Here is a 14,916-nt window from a genome sequence, read left to right as displayed (position 1 = left end):
CCGGACAACTGCTAAATCTTCCGCGAACACGACCCACCGGCGTTCGCTTCCGCAGCTGCAGCGTATTGCGGGACTGGAGACGCTTCCTGCTGCGGAACCGGTGCCGCTTTCGGAGGACATGCCGGTCAAGGCGTGGCCAATAGTACGACCGACCGTGGAACCGATCGCCACACCTGCCATCTGTTCCATCAGACCCGGGCACTATCTGGGGTTGCCATCGGCGGAACGACGGCACTCCTCGGTTGGGCGTGTTGGACCATGGGCTGGGATGGTTGGTGGGATGCTTGGTGGGGGGAGAAGCCGCGGCGGCCTTACGTGGCAAAGCTGCCGGTTGGGATTTGCACGCATTCGGCCGCGGAGAAGCGAACTGAAATTGAACTCGCATGATTTTCTGATATTGACTGATTGGTGAACGGGGGGAAAACCGGGTGTTGTGGAACGGTGCGAATTAATGAAAGGAAAAAAACAATTTTGGGAAATTCAGACCGGAAGTGATAAAAGTGAAAAGTGATGTAAAAAATTAAAAAAATGTTTTACATAAGGTTGGAAAAGTCATCAAAAATCCAAAGAAAATTCAAACAGTTTGAACATGTTGTCCGTTTAAACCGAGCCCGGGTTAGCTGCAGTTCGGGTTCATATGATCACAGACTAGCGAGGAAATGTAGAATTGGAGGCGGGCCAGGACAACAAGAAGGTGAAAGTGTAGGACAAACATAACCTTCTGGATATAACTGAGCAGGTGAGTAGAGGCAGTTCGAAATATGATTTTACGAAATGGTTTAGCTTTAGAGCTTTGGTATCTTCAGAAGAGTTTTTGCAGATGAGAAGTGTCAAGTTTTTCCTTCGTTAGAGCTAACGATAGACCTCCCCTCCCCTCCCCCTTCAAAGTCGACACGAAAATTTCAATTTCAAAACGTCTGAACTGGTGTAAAATGCATTTAAAAACACTTTTTACATACAAATGTTGACATTATGGTTTGTTATTTCATTTTTTTTGCCTCCTCCTCGACCCCGGCCAGAGCCGAGGGACAAAAACTTAACCAAAAATTGCATTGGCCTTAACACATTTAGTAAAATTTTGATGCTGAAAATATTTCAAGCAATTAAAGTGTTTCAGGTATTTGATGATTTCGGAGTAATTTTTCGGAATATTAAAAGAATTTCATGTCTTTTCTGAGATTTCAAAAATTCAATTACAAAGTGTTTCATGTTTTTCAAAAGAAAAAAAAATTATTAAACTATTCATGAGTTCCGAATAATTAAGTACCGTCAGTGGGGGTGACTATGGGTCAAAAAACGATACACCTCTCGTAATTTCTTAATAACAAAAACAATTTGAATAACATCGAAAATCTTTTATCGTATAATTGTTCTTAGAAAGTTTACTAACATTTTTCCAAAATATGGTGTAATTTGATGGACTCTACCTTAAATGGCAATCGTTTGAAAATTGACCCAATCTCACCCCTTCGAGGGGGTGACATTGGGTCAAATGAAACTAAAATGATGCTCAAATACAAAGACATAGTAAAAACAAGTCATCCAACAGTGTTTCTTGTTCGAGAGAATCGTATTGACATGCTAAAATATTTGAAGTAGAGATTTTCAAACATTTGGGTACTTTTTGATCAATTCCAACAAACAAATTATAAAGTTGATTTTTCGAGAGGTCATTTTTGGCCAAAAACGTACCTCAACTTTAGACAGCTGCTAAAATGACAGGATTTGTTCTAGGAACGAGATTTTTTTCAGAAAAGTCATCTTAAGATGTCCCTTGCACAACCCTTTTAACAGAATTTAGTTACATTGAGAAGTACCTGAGAAATGGTAAAATCCGTAAAAAATACTTTGACCCAATCTCACCCCCACTGACGGTATTTCAAATATTTCCAAAATTATTAAGTATTCCAACTTCAATTCTTTCGAGTGCATAAAACATTTCCGGTATTTAATGTTTTCATGAATACATTCATTCATATTTTAATTCTTTTTCTAAATACTAAGGCTTGATTTTTTTCAAGGAAGTTAAAGTTTTTCAGAGTTCTGAATATTTTAGGTATTTTTTTTTATAATTCCTATGTCCTGAAAGCAATAAAGGAGTGTACGAAAGATTTCAATTAACTGAAAAGTTTAAATTATTTACATACACACTCATTTTTGGTTTTCGAGCTCGGCAGAATTCTGCCGAAAACAGAACAACTGATTTCTTCGGCAGAAAAATGCCGAACTTCGGCAAATTAACTGTCATTTTTCACCGAGTAATCGGCACAATGACTCACATTTTGCCGAGATTCGGCATATTTTTCTGCCGAGCGATAAGTTGTTCTGATTTCGGCAGAATTCTGCCGAAGTTCGGCATAAAAATCTGAGTGTGTACATTTTAATTATTATAGCTATTCAAATGTTCTGAATAATTTACGATGTATAGATATTTTAAAAATTTGGAATTAATTTCAAATTATGGAAAGTAGGGAAAATTCTAGTAACTCGCTCCTAACTCCATCCAATTACCTGATTTTCACTATTCATACAATTTTTCACTTCCTATTGGGCTATTTATCACTCGATTTCGATTGAAAACGAGTTTTATGAGTTGTAATTGATCGTCAAAGTGCTGACATGATTGATTTTTTTTGTAAATACTTAAAATACTGGAAGTACTTTAAATACTAGAAATACTTTGAATTCCGTTCAAGACTTAAAATGATTGAAATACTTGTAATTTAAACAATTATAATATTTTGAATACTTTGCATTATTTTAGTCCTTTGATTACTCAAAATTCTTGACATACTTGAAGCACTTTACATAATTTAAATGCTTAAATTATTTCATTATTTCAAATATTTTCATAACTTTGAATATTTGAGATACTTGATATACTTGATTTATTCGATATACTTAAAGTACTGAGTACTTTCAGTATTTTTTACTTTTAAATACTTGAAATACTTGAAATTAATTAAATACTTGATTTACTTAAAATACTATAAAATGATCAAATACTTCAAAATCCTAAAAACTAGAAACTCTGTAAATATTTGAATACTTAAAATACTTGAATGCTTAAAATAATTGAAATACTTGATATGCCTCAAATACTTAAAAAAACTAAAAATTTCTCTGTGTACTAAACATACATGAAAAATTTTAATATGTACTTTAAATACTTTATTATCTCTAAAAACTTGAAATACTTGGTATACTCGATAGACTTGAAATATTTGAAGTACTTCAAATTGTTCAAATATTTGAAATATTTGAACAATTTGAATTCATTGAACACGTTAAATACTTGATATACTTTAAATTCTTGAAATATTTGGAATATTTGAAATATTTGAACAATTTGAATACTTTAAATACTTGAAGTACTTTTAATACTTTAAAGTTGAAAAATATTTGAATACTTGATATACTTTTAATGCTTTAAATACTTGAAGTACTTGATATTCTTCAAATACTACAAATATTTAAAAACTTTAGATACTTTGAATACATTCAATACTTGAAACTCTTAATGTACTTTAAATTCTTTAAAAAACGTAAAATATTTACACTTGCCATACTTGATCTTCTTCTTATACTGAATACTTTCAATTCCGTTCTATACTTAAAATTATTGAAATACCTGGAATATTTCAAATATTTGAATTAATTTAAGCAATTATAATATTTTGAGTACTTAAGATTATTTTAGTCCTTTGAATACTTAAATTATTTGATTACTTTAAATATGTTGAGAACTTTGAATATTTGAGATTATCAAGTAACTTGAAATACTTGAAATTCTGTAAATACTTATAATACTTATAATACTAGAAGTGCTTTAAATACTTAAAATATTTAAAATTCTTGAAATACTTGATAAACTTCAAATACTTTAAATACTTAAACACTTGAAATACTTTCATTGCTTAAAATAATTGAAATAATTTAAATACTTCAAATATGTTGAGTTCTTTGAATATTATAATCCTTTGAGTACTGTGAATACTTTGAATACTTGATATTCTTGAATGACTTGCAATACTTGAAATACTTGAATGTACTTTAAATACTTCAGATACTTAAAATATTTGAATTATTTGAACAATTTTAATACATTGATACATAAATTATTGGAAATACTTGATATACTTTAAATACTTAAAAAAATAAGAATATTTGAATTACTTCAATACATTCAAGTACTTAAAATACTTTAAATATTTAATATATTTGCATACTTGTACAAACTTTGAATGCTTTTAATACTTGAAACTCTTCATGTCCTTCAAATTGTTAATAAACTAAAAATATTTGAAACCCTCGAATTATTTGATCTATTTCAAATAATTTTAATACTTGAAATACTTGAAATACTTTCATATAAACTAAGAATACTACAAATATGTTATAGCTTCAAAACAATTAAATACTTCAAATTCTCTGTATACTAAAAATATATGAAAAATTTGAATATGTACTTTAAATACTTTAGAACCTGGAATACATAAATAATTGATATGTATACTTGATAGACTTGAAATATTGGAAGTTCTTTAAATATTTGAAATATTTGAACAATTTAAATACATTGAACACGTTAAATACTTGAAATCCTTGAGATACAATAAATACTGGAAATATTTGAACTATTAAAATACTTTAAATACTTGAAGTACTTTAAATACTTTAATGTTTTAAAATATTTGCATATTTGATATACATGGTGTCGATCCAAATCCCAAAATAAAATTCCCTGACTTTACCCTGACCTCTCCAGACCACCATTTTTTTTTTGTATTTTCTATTTTTTACTAACATATTGTTTGGAGCGTTTTTATGGTTTCATACATTTTCCTTTTTGAATATTGGAAATATAAGATATTGAAAAACTTCAATGACTTTTTTATTTTATTTTTTTAACGATGGATTCTGCAAAAACTTAAAAACGTTTTTTTTATTTTGTCAATTATTTTTTTCTTATCGAACATCCAAAATGAGCAACCATAAAAATGTCATATGTTTTTTTTATCTGGTGATGTCATTTTAAATGTTGCCCTTTACCAAAAAATCTAGAGTTTTTTTTAATAGGTAGCTTATAGGACCTCTTCAAAAAAAACTCTAGAAATAATTAATAATTAAAATTGTTGGAAATTTCAAATTACGATAAGTTAATTTCACTTAATTTCCTAAAGAAAATTTAAAGTTAAAAGTTTTCCAAAAAAAATCAATTGAACATTTGAATTAAAGTAAGAAGTCATGTTTAATTATAAAATTTATGTATTTTGCCGAATTTTCAAACGAATTAGGCCGATGCCATTTTTGATTGTGTTTTTATAAAAAAAACTAAAGGTTTTGGAGACAAAAACTTGGAAAAATATGTAATTTTGCAGAACCTTAATAATGATTTTTAAAAAAACTGAAAAACTAAGAAAAATATACAATTAAATGTGAATTTTTCACGGTTTTAAAAAAGATCTAGGTATTTTTCAACAATGTTTGTATTAAAAGTAAACGGTTTTCTGGATATTTGAAGAAAACATTTAAAAAAAAAAATATTTTCTACTTTGACCAGAGCCTACAGACAATCATTCACACGATCAATACATTTTATAAAAATAAAAACAGAATGCAACCTGCTCGAGCTTTTCAAAAAGTATTTTTTTATTAAACTTAGATATTTGGGTGTTTTGGAATAGATTCCTTGTAAGCCCTTGAATGTTGTTTGGGAAAAATACGTAAAATGTAGTTGTACAATCCCTATGAAATTTCGGATGCTTGATCTTTACAGTCTGGACCCGATGCCTGATTTTTCTGTTAAATTCTTATTGGAAATCCATATAAACTATAACGGGAATCGCAGACACCGGGTCCTAACTATTAATAGTTGAAACAACTTTTCCGAAGAGACCATATTTTATAAATTCTTGAACTCTCAAATTCCTTTATTCAGGGCTGTTACGGAGAAATCGAAAAAAAAAAATCCGCGCCATCCCAAAACCCAATCCGCGTCATTTTAAGAAAAATAATTTTGCGACAAACATATAAAAGAGTTTCATAATAAATTCAATTTTGTAATCTCAGAACGCAGAATCTTGAAACGCTGAAAATGTATTTTTGCTAGGATTTGGTAAACTAGAGAGCAATTCTCTACGAAATCGGTCTTTTTTCTTCAATTTTAATTTTTGTATTTTTTAATCCGACTGAAACTTTTTTGGTGCCTTCGGTATGCCCAAAGAAGCCATTTTGCATCATTAGTTTGTCCATATAATTTTCCATACAAATTTGGCAGCTGTCCATACAAAAATGATGTATGAAAATTCAAAAATCTGTATCTTTTGAAGGAATTTTTTGATCGATTTGGTGTCTTCGGCAAAGTTATAGGTATGGATACGGACTACACTGGAAAAAAATAATACACGGTAAAAAAAATTTGGTGATTTTTTTATTTAACTTTCTATCACTAAAACTTGATTTACAAAAAAACACTATTTTTATTTTTTTTTATTTTTTTATATGTTTTAGAGGACATAAAATGCCAACTTTTCAGAAATTTCCAGGTTGTGCAAAAAATCATTGACCGAGTTATGAATTTTTTAATCAAAACTGATTTTTTCAAAAAATCGAAATTTTGGTCGTAAAAAATTTTCAACTTCATTTTTCGATGTAAAATCAAATTTGCAATAAAAAAGTACTTTAGTGAAATTTTGATAAAGTGCACCGTTTTCAAGTTATAGCCATATTTAAGTGACTTTTTTGAAAATAGTCGCAGTTTTTCATTTTTTAAAATAAGTGCACATGTTTGCCCACTATTGAAAAAAATATTTTTGAAAAGCTGAGAAAATTCTCTATATTTTGCTTATTCGGACTTTGTTGATACGATCTTTAGTTGCTGAGATATTGCAATGCAAAGGTTTAAAAACAGGAAAATTGATGTTTTCTAAGTTTCACCCAAACAACCCACCATTTTTTATCGTCAATATCTCAGCAATCAATGGTCCGATTTTCAATGTTAATATATGAAACAATTGTGAAATTTTCCGATCTTTTCGAAAAAAATAATTTCGGAATTTTCAAATCAAGACTAACATTTCAAAAAGGCCAAACATTCAATATTACGCCCTTTTAAAATGTTAGTCTTGATTTGAAAATTCCGAAATTATTTTTTTCGAAAAGACCGGAAAATTTCACAATTGTTTCATATATTAACATTGAAAATCGGACCATTGATTGCTGAGATATTGACGATAAAAAATGGTGGGTTGTTTGGGTGAAACTTAGAAAACATCAATTTTCCTGTTTTTAAACCTTTGCATTGCAATATCTCAGCAACTAAAGATCGTATCAACAAAGTCCGAATAAGCAAAATATAGAGAATTTTCTCAGCTTTTCAAAAATATTTTTTTCAATAGTGTTCAAACATGTGCACTTATTTAAAAAAATGAAAAACTGCGACTATTTTCAAAAAAGTCACTTAAATATGGCTATAACTAGAAAACGGTGCACTTTATCAAAATTTCACTAGAGTACTTTTTTATTGCAAATTTGATTTTACATTGAAAAATGAAGTTGAAAAATTTTTACGACCAAAATTTCGATTTTTTGAAAAAATCAGTATTGATTAAAAAATTCATAACTCGGTCAATGATTTTTTGCACAACCTGGAAATTTCTGAAAAGTTGGCATTTTATGTCCTCTAAAACATATCAAAAAATAAAAAAAAATAAAAATAGTGTTTTTTTGTAAATCAAGTTTTAGTGACAAAAAGTTAAATAAAAAAGTCACCAAATTTTTTTTACCGTGTATTATTTTTTTCCAGTGTAGTCCGTATCCATACCTACAACTTTGCCGAAGACACCAAATCGATCAAAAAATTCCTTCAAAAGGTACAGATTTTTGAATTTTCATACATCATTTTTGTATGGACAGCTGCCAAATTTGTATGGAAAATTATATGGACAAACTAATGATGCAAAATGGGTTCTTTGGGCATACAGAAGGCACCAAAAAATTTTCAGTCGGATTAAAAAATACAAAAAAAATCGAATGACCGAAATCCTAGAGAACTGCTCTAGAGGGAAAAGCCAAAAACAAAATTTTGGCAAAAAAAAAAATAAAAAATTTCAATATTTAAAAATTGAGATCTAAAAACTGAATCAAAGCTAAATAAAGAAAAATAATAAAATTTGAAAATTGTAATAAATCCTCAATCTACAGATTTCAAATTTAAGATACCGTTCATACTCGATGATCTAACCAAAGCGTAACTTAGAAAAATCGAAGCAAATTTTCCTACATCTTCTTCTCAAAATTTCTCTAACTGAAAAAAAAGAATTAAAGAAATGAAGAATTGAAGAATTGAAGAATTGAAGAATTGAAGAATTGAAGAATTGAAGAATTGAAGAATTGAAGAATTGAAGAATTGAAGAATTGAAGAATTGAAGAATTGAAGAATTGAAGAATTGAAGAATTGAAGAATTGAAGAATTGAAGAATTGAAGAATTGAAGAATTGAAGAATTGAAGAATTGAAGAATTGAAGAATTGAAGAATTGAAGAATTGAAGAATTTAAGAATTTAAGAATTTAAGAATTTAAGAATTTAAGAATTTAAGAATTTAAGAATTTAAGAATTTAAGAATTTAAGAATTTAAGAATTTAAGAATTTAAGAATTTAAGAAATTAAGAAATTAAGAATTTAAGAATTTAAGAATTTAAGAATTTAAGAATTTAAGAATTTAAGAATTTAAGAATTTAAGAATTTAAGAATTTAAGAATTTAAGAATTTAAGAATTTAAGAATTTAAGAATTTAAGAATTTAAGAATTTAAGAATTTAAGAATTTAAGAATTTAAGAATTTAAGAATTTAAGAATTTAAGAATTTAAGAATTTAAGAATTTAAGAATTTAAGAATTTAAGAATTTAAGAATTTAAGAATTTAAGAATTTAAGAATTTAAGAATTTAAGAATTTAAGAATTTAAGAATTTAAGAATTTAAGAATTTAAGAATTTAAGAATTTAAGAATTTAAGAATTTAAGAATTTAAGAATTTAAGAATTTAAGAATTTAAGAATTTAAGAATTTAAGAATTTAAGAATTTAAGAATTTAAGAATTTAAGAATTTAAGAATTTAAGAATTTAAGAATTTAAGAATTTAAGAATTTAAGAATTTAAGAATTTAAGAATTTAAGAATTTAAGAATTTAAGAATTTAAGAATTTAAGAATTTAAGAATTTAAGAATTTAAGAATTTAAGAATTTAAGAATTTAAGAATTTAAGAATTTAAGAATTTAAGAATTTAAGAATTTAAGAATTTAAGAATTTAAGAATTTAAGAATTTAAGAATTTAAGAATTTAAGAATTTAAGAAATTAAGAAATTAAGAATTTAAGAAATTAAGAATTTAAGAATTTAAGAATTTAAGAATTTAAGAATTTAAGAATTTAAGAATTTAAGAATTTAAGAATTTAAGAATTTAAGAATTTAAGAATTTAAGAATTTAAGAATTTAAGAATTTAAGAATTTAAGAATTTAAGAATTTAAGAATTTAAGAATTTAAGAATTTAAGAATTTAAGAATTTAAGAATTTAAGAATTTAAGAATTTAAGAATTTAAGAATTTAAGAATTTAAGAATTTAAGAATTTAAGAATTTAAGAATTTAAGAATTTAAGAATTTAAGAATTTAAGAATTTAAGAATTTAAGAATTTAAGAATTTAAGAATTTAAGAATTTAAGAATTTAAGAATTTAAGAATTTAAGAATTTAAGAATTTAAGAATTTAAGAATTTAAGAATTTAAGAATTTAAGAATTTAAGAATTTAAGAATTTAAGAATTTAAGAATTTAAGAATTTAAGAATTTAAGAATTTAAGAATTTAAGAATTTAAGAATTTAAGAATTTAAGAATTTAAGAATTTAAGAATTTAAGAATTTAAGAATTTAAGAATTTAAGAATTTAAGAATTTAAGAATTTAAGAATTTAAGAATTTAAGAATTTAAGAATTTAAGAATTTAAGAATTTAAGAATTTAAGAATTTAAGAATTTAAGAATTTAAGAATTTAAGAATTTAAGAATTTAAGAATTTAAGAATTTAAGAATTTAAGAATTTAAGAATTTAAGAATTTAAGAATTTAAGAATTTAAGAATTTAAGAATTTAAGAATTTAAGAATTTAAGAATTTAAGAATTTAAGAATTTAAGAATTTAAGAATTTAAGAATTTAAGAATTTAAGAATTTAAGAATTTAAGAATTTAAGAATTTAAGAATTTAAGAATTTAAGAATTTAAGAATTTAAGAATTTAAGAATTTAAGAATTTAAGAATTTAAGAATTTAAGAATTTAAGAATTTAAGAATTTAAGAAATTAAGAAATTAAGAATTTAAGAAATTAAGAATTTAAGAATTTAAGAATTTAAGAATTTAAGAATTTAAGAATTTAAGAATTTAAGAATTTAAGAATTTAAGAATTTAAGAATTTAAGAATTTAAGAATTTAAGAATTTAAGAATTTAAGAATTTAAGAATTTAAGAATTTAAGAATTTAAGAATTTAAGAATTTAAGAATTTAAGAATTTAAGAATTTAAGAATTTAAGAATTTAAGAATTTAAGAATTTAAGAATTTAAGAATTTAAGAATTTAAGAATTTAAGAATTTAAGAATTTAAGAATTTAAGAATTTAAGAATTTAAGAATTTAAGAATTTAAGAATTTAAGAATTTAAGAATTTAAGAATTTAAGAATTTAAGAATTTAAGAATTTAAGAATTTAAGAATTTAAGAATTTAAGAATTTAAGAATTTAAGAATTTAAGAATTTAAGAATTTAAGAATTTAAGAATTTAAGAATTTAAGAATTTAAGAATTTAAGAATTTAAGAATTTAAGAATTTAAGAATTTAAGAATTTAAGAATTTAAGAATTTAAGAATTTAAGAATTTTAGAATTTTAGAATTTTAGAAAAGAAAAGAAGAACAACAGTCAAACTTTCAGAATCATATTCATAATAAATATTGTTCGGTAACCGACAAAAGTCAAAAAACCAAAACAAACCGAAATGACCGAGGGGTTAATGGATGCCAAATACCTGTTCAATAAATAGTAAAAAAACAGTTTTCAAACTTTTATTCAATTGTTACTCACAATTAAAGAAACATGAAAAGTAAGCATTGTATATACATTTGAGTAACTTTTAGGTTTATATTTCATCAGGAAAATATTATGCATCGGTGGTCCCCTCGTTATTTTTCGTTCAGCCCAGTTAGCGAGCAGCCCTCGATGACTGGGCTACGTTATCGAACAACTACTGTACATAATACTTTAAAAATACAAATAGAAAATAAAAAAAAGACTGATTCTTTTCAAGCTTGTTCCTTTTTTGTGTAAACATTTTAATTTGGTAATCATTTTTTTTTCGTTTTATTTTTTTGCTTTTCCATCGAGCACCATCAAAATCGTCAACGTATCCCATCCAGCCCACAAGTTCCTGAGTCCACCCGAGTCCGGTTCCAGATTGCAGAGACGAACGTTTTGAAGAAGTACTATGTAGTAAGATTGACCACGCTGAGAATGCGTCATACTATGCCACAGAAACGCCGTCAAGTAACCATCGAGATCGCATCTTGGCCATTTCTTTATCCCTCAGTGAAATGTTGTACAAAAGTGAGTTGATTTTTAGAATTAAAAAAAAAATAAAACAAACTAATCCCTTGCTTTTCTTCCAGCCGGCGGATTATTCCGGTTCCTCCTCCGGTACAAGCCAGTGCATCGTGCTGGACATTTCGCAGAAGGACTCCCCTGACGGAGCGAAGTCCGTGCAGGATGGTTTGGCTTAGTCGGAAGGAATCGCCGCCCGGGAAACTCTCCGCGATCATCCCGAACTCGCGCAAGTCCCTGTTCGAGTCGCGGATTTCCACTCCAAAGCGCAAGAGCTCGAACGAGATTGCGGCGTCGTCGAGCAAGCCGAAGATCCCAAAGGAACCAGCTGGACTCGCAAGCATTCAACGCCTGGGAGAGCGAGCAGATGGAACTGGTTGTTGCCGGAGGCGGTCGTTCAGCAGGTCGATGACGACGATGATTACTTCCCGAGCTACCAGGAGGCCGTCGATCCCAACTGCAGCCAGTTGTTCCTGGAGGAAGTCGATCGCAATGGGAAGAAGAGGTGCACTCGATCGTGAAGAACAGCGCAACCTGCTCGCAGTACATCCGGCTCGAGCGATCCATGATGGAGGAGAACAACGCGAACCTGCTGGACGACTTTGTGGACAGTCAGTTGGTGTGGGAGTTTGATTCGTCCCAGCAGCGCCAGCGCCGTGTTCAACGGGTTTGAACGCACCCTGCTGGACACGAGTAACGTCGAGTTCAACGCCCCGCCGCCGGAGGTTGATGCGGACCTGGCCGAAATCAACTGGGAGGAGGATGTGACGATCGCGGCCGAGAAACCGTCGAACCGGTCCCGGTTCAACATTTTCGGCAAGCAGGCGAGCGCGGAGTTCAAGACGATCGGCTACGACTTGGGCATTCCGCTGTTGAATCACTTCCTGCGGCGGTAAGCCCGCGTTAGCCGCATCGACATGCCCGTCGTTACGCTGGTTACATTCCGCTGATGGAACAAGACCAACTTCAGATCAACTTCAAATTGGTGAGGAAGGACGGCGCGGTAGGGACTTCGAATCTATTGTTTAACCATTGAATTCTTTACAGAAAAACTACTCGGAAATCATGACCCGGTACAAGCAATTCTGGACTACATCTCGACCTCGAAGAACATGAAGCAGTTGCAAAACTTTTACGAGACCACGCTGGAAGCGCTCAAAGACGCCAAGAACAATCGGCTCTGGTTCAAAACCAACACGGAGCTCGGGAAGCTGTACTTCGATCGGAACGACTTTGGCAAGCTCCAGAAAATCCTCAAACAGCTGCACCAATCCTGCCAGACGGACGACGGCGAGGACGACCTTAAAAAGGGAAAGCTGCTAGAAGTCTACGCGCTTGAGATCCAAATGTACACCGTAAAAACAACAAAAAGCTAAAGGCCCTTCACGAACAGTCCCTGCACATTAAATCAGCCATCCCGCACCCCTTAATCATGGGCGTCACCTGGGAGTGCGGCGGCAGGTGCGCGCGAAGGCGAGTTCGAAAAGGTACACACGGACTTTTTCGAGGCGTTTAAAAACTACGACGAGTACGGCTCGTCCCGGCGCACGACCTGTCTCAAATACCTCGTCCTCGCGAACGTGCTCAAGAAGTCCGGCATCAACCCGACTCGCAGGAAGCGAAACCGCACAAAAACGGCCCGGAAATCCTGTCCATGACGAACCTGATCGTGAGCTACAAGAACAACGACATCATGGAGTTCGAGTCGATCCTGCGGAACAACCGGAACAACACCATGGCCGATCCGTTCATCCGGGAGCACATCGAGAACCTGCTGCGGAACCGTGATCGATCGATGGCGACCGTGCGCAGCAGCAGCAGCGCCAGGTCGGCCGCCATGACCGGAACCACGACGGTCGTTTGAGGAAAGTAGCAAGGGATGGGGAGTCAAGCTGTTTTGTGCCACCCCACGTAGTTAGTCGGAATATTAATTTCTGTTCACGGAACCGAATTGTATTGACGTATTTATTTAAAGTAAGTCATGAACATTTTAAAACTTAACCGAAATCTAAAGTATAATTTATCTTGTTCCAGGAAACTCACTGGAACCGTTTTTGCCGGAACCGATGCCTTTCATAAGGGCATTTTCTACAAGGCCGGGCGCGTGTTCAACGTTGTTAATTACGCCCTCGATGTGATCGTGAACAGGCGCGTCAACGGGACAATTCTGGTCAAGCGCATCGAGCACGTGAAGTCGTCCCGATGCCGTAAGGACTTTCTGCGTCGCGTCAAGGAAAACTGCTCCTGGCCTTGATCTACCTGAAGCGCAACGTGGCACACTACGTGACGAGCAGGTCATCGTGAACTCTTCCATGTCCGTCTTCCGGATGGCCCCGATTCCCGGCGCGATTTCGTCGTGGTGCCGCGAATTCGTCAAGAGTTTAAAAAACATAACCAACGAAACATAAAATTTGTAAATCTACCTGATAATAAATCTTTACGTGTCATAGTATTTTTTTGTCCAGTTTTTGTATATTGCTTAATTTATTAAAAGGGCGAATTGGCTTTTATTAGTCAATTCGCCCTTTTGATAAATTTGGCAATGTTTACCAAATCAAACCAAAACAATCCCTTAATTTTCCTACTCACCGCTAGAGGTCGCATCGGTCGGTTAATTGAACAGCGACATCTATGTTTGAAGTCTGAACTACTTGAAATAATTCCTGAGATGCGAGTGAAATATTTCTTAGCTCGAGTAGCGCGAATTTTTTGTGTCAAAAGAGCTCGAATTCGAGGCATTTACACGCCAAATTCGAGGCGAATTTGCCTCGATTCGAGCGAGATTCGGCTCGAGTTTAGCGAGCGGTTCGAGCCATTTCGGCTCGAGTCTTTCTTACTGGGTAGTGGCATACACTTCCTTTATCCTGCGGACCATGCAACATCGAAAGCAGATCGATGCCTTATACACGGACCTGTCTGCGGCTTTTGACAAATTGAATCACCGTATAGCTGTGGCAAAACTGGAGCGTCTGGGATTTGGTGGTTCGCTTCTTGACTGGCTAAGGTCCTATCTCGCTGGTCGAACGATGTGCGTCAAGATCGGTGATGTTGTTTCTGCTGCTTTCGCTGTATTTTCAGGCGTACCCCAAGGAAGCCATCTTGGTCCATTCATTTTTTTGCTCTATATGAACGATGTACATCTACTTTTGAAGTGCCACAAGCTGTCTTATGCTGACGACATAAAGCTGTATGCCGTCATCGAAACGCGTAGTGACGCATTGTTCCTGCAGGACCAGCTTAACATCTTCGCCAACTGGTGCATGGACAACAGGATGTTGTTGAAC

At 31.4% G+C, this 14,916-nt stretch overlaps 1 protein-coding gene and 1 pseudogene across 2 annotated transcripts in view; both read left to right on the top strand.

The window, feature by feature from the left end:
- LOC120419085 (uncharacterized) overlaps positions 1-14,916 on the top strand; it is a 46,894-nt gene that overhangs the window by 17,931 nt on the left and 14,047 nt on the right. The gene's annotated exons all lie outside the window — the stretch shown is intronic.
- Positions 272-14,475, top strand: LOC120419088 (uncharacterized; annotated as a pseudogene).

This window comes from Culex pipiens, chromosome 3 (assembly GCF_016801865.2).
Source record: "Culex pipiens pallens isolate TS chromosome 3, TS_CPP_V2, whole genome shotgun sequence".
NCBI classification, from domain to species: Eukaryota; Metazoa; Arthropoda; class Insecta; order Diptera; family Culicidae; genus Culex; species Culex pipiens.
The sequence above is the reverse complement of the archived record's forward strand: the minus strand, read 5'-3'. Positions and strand labels throughout refer to the sequence as shown.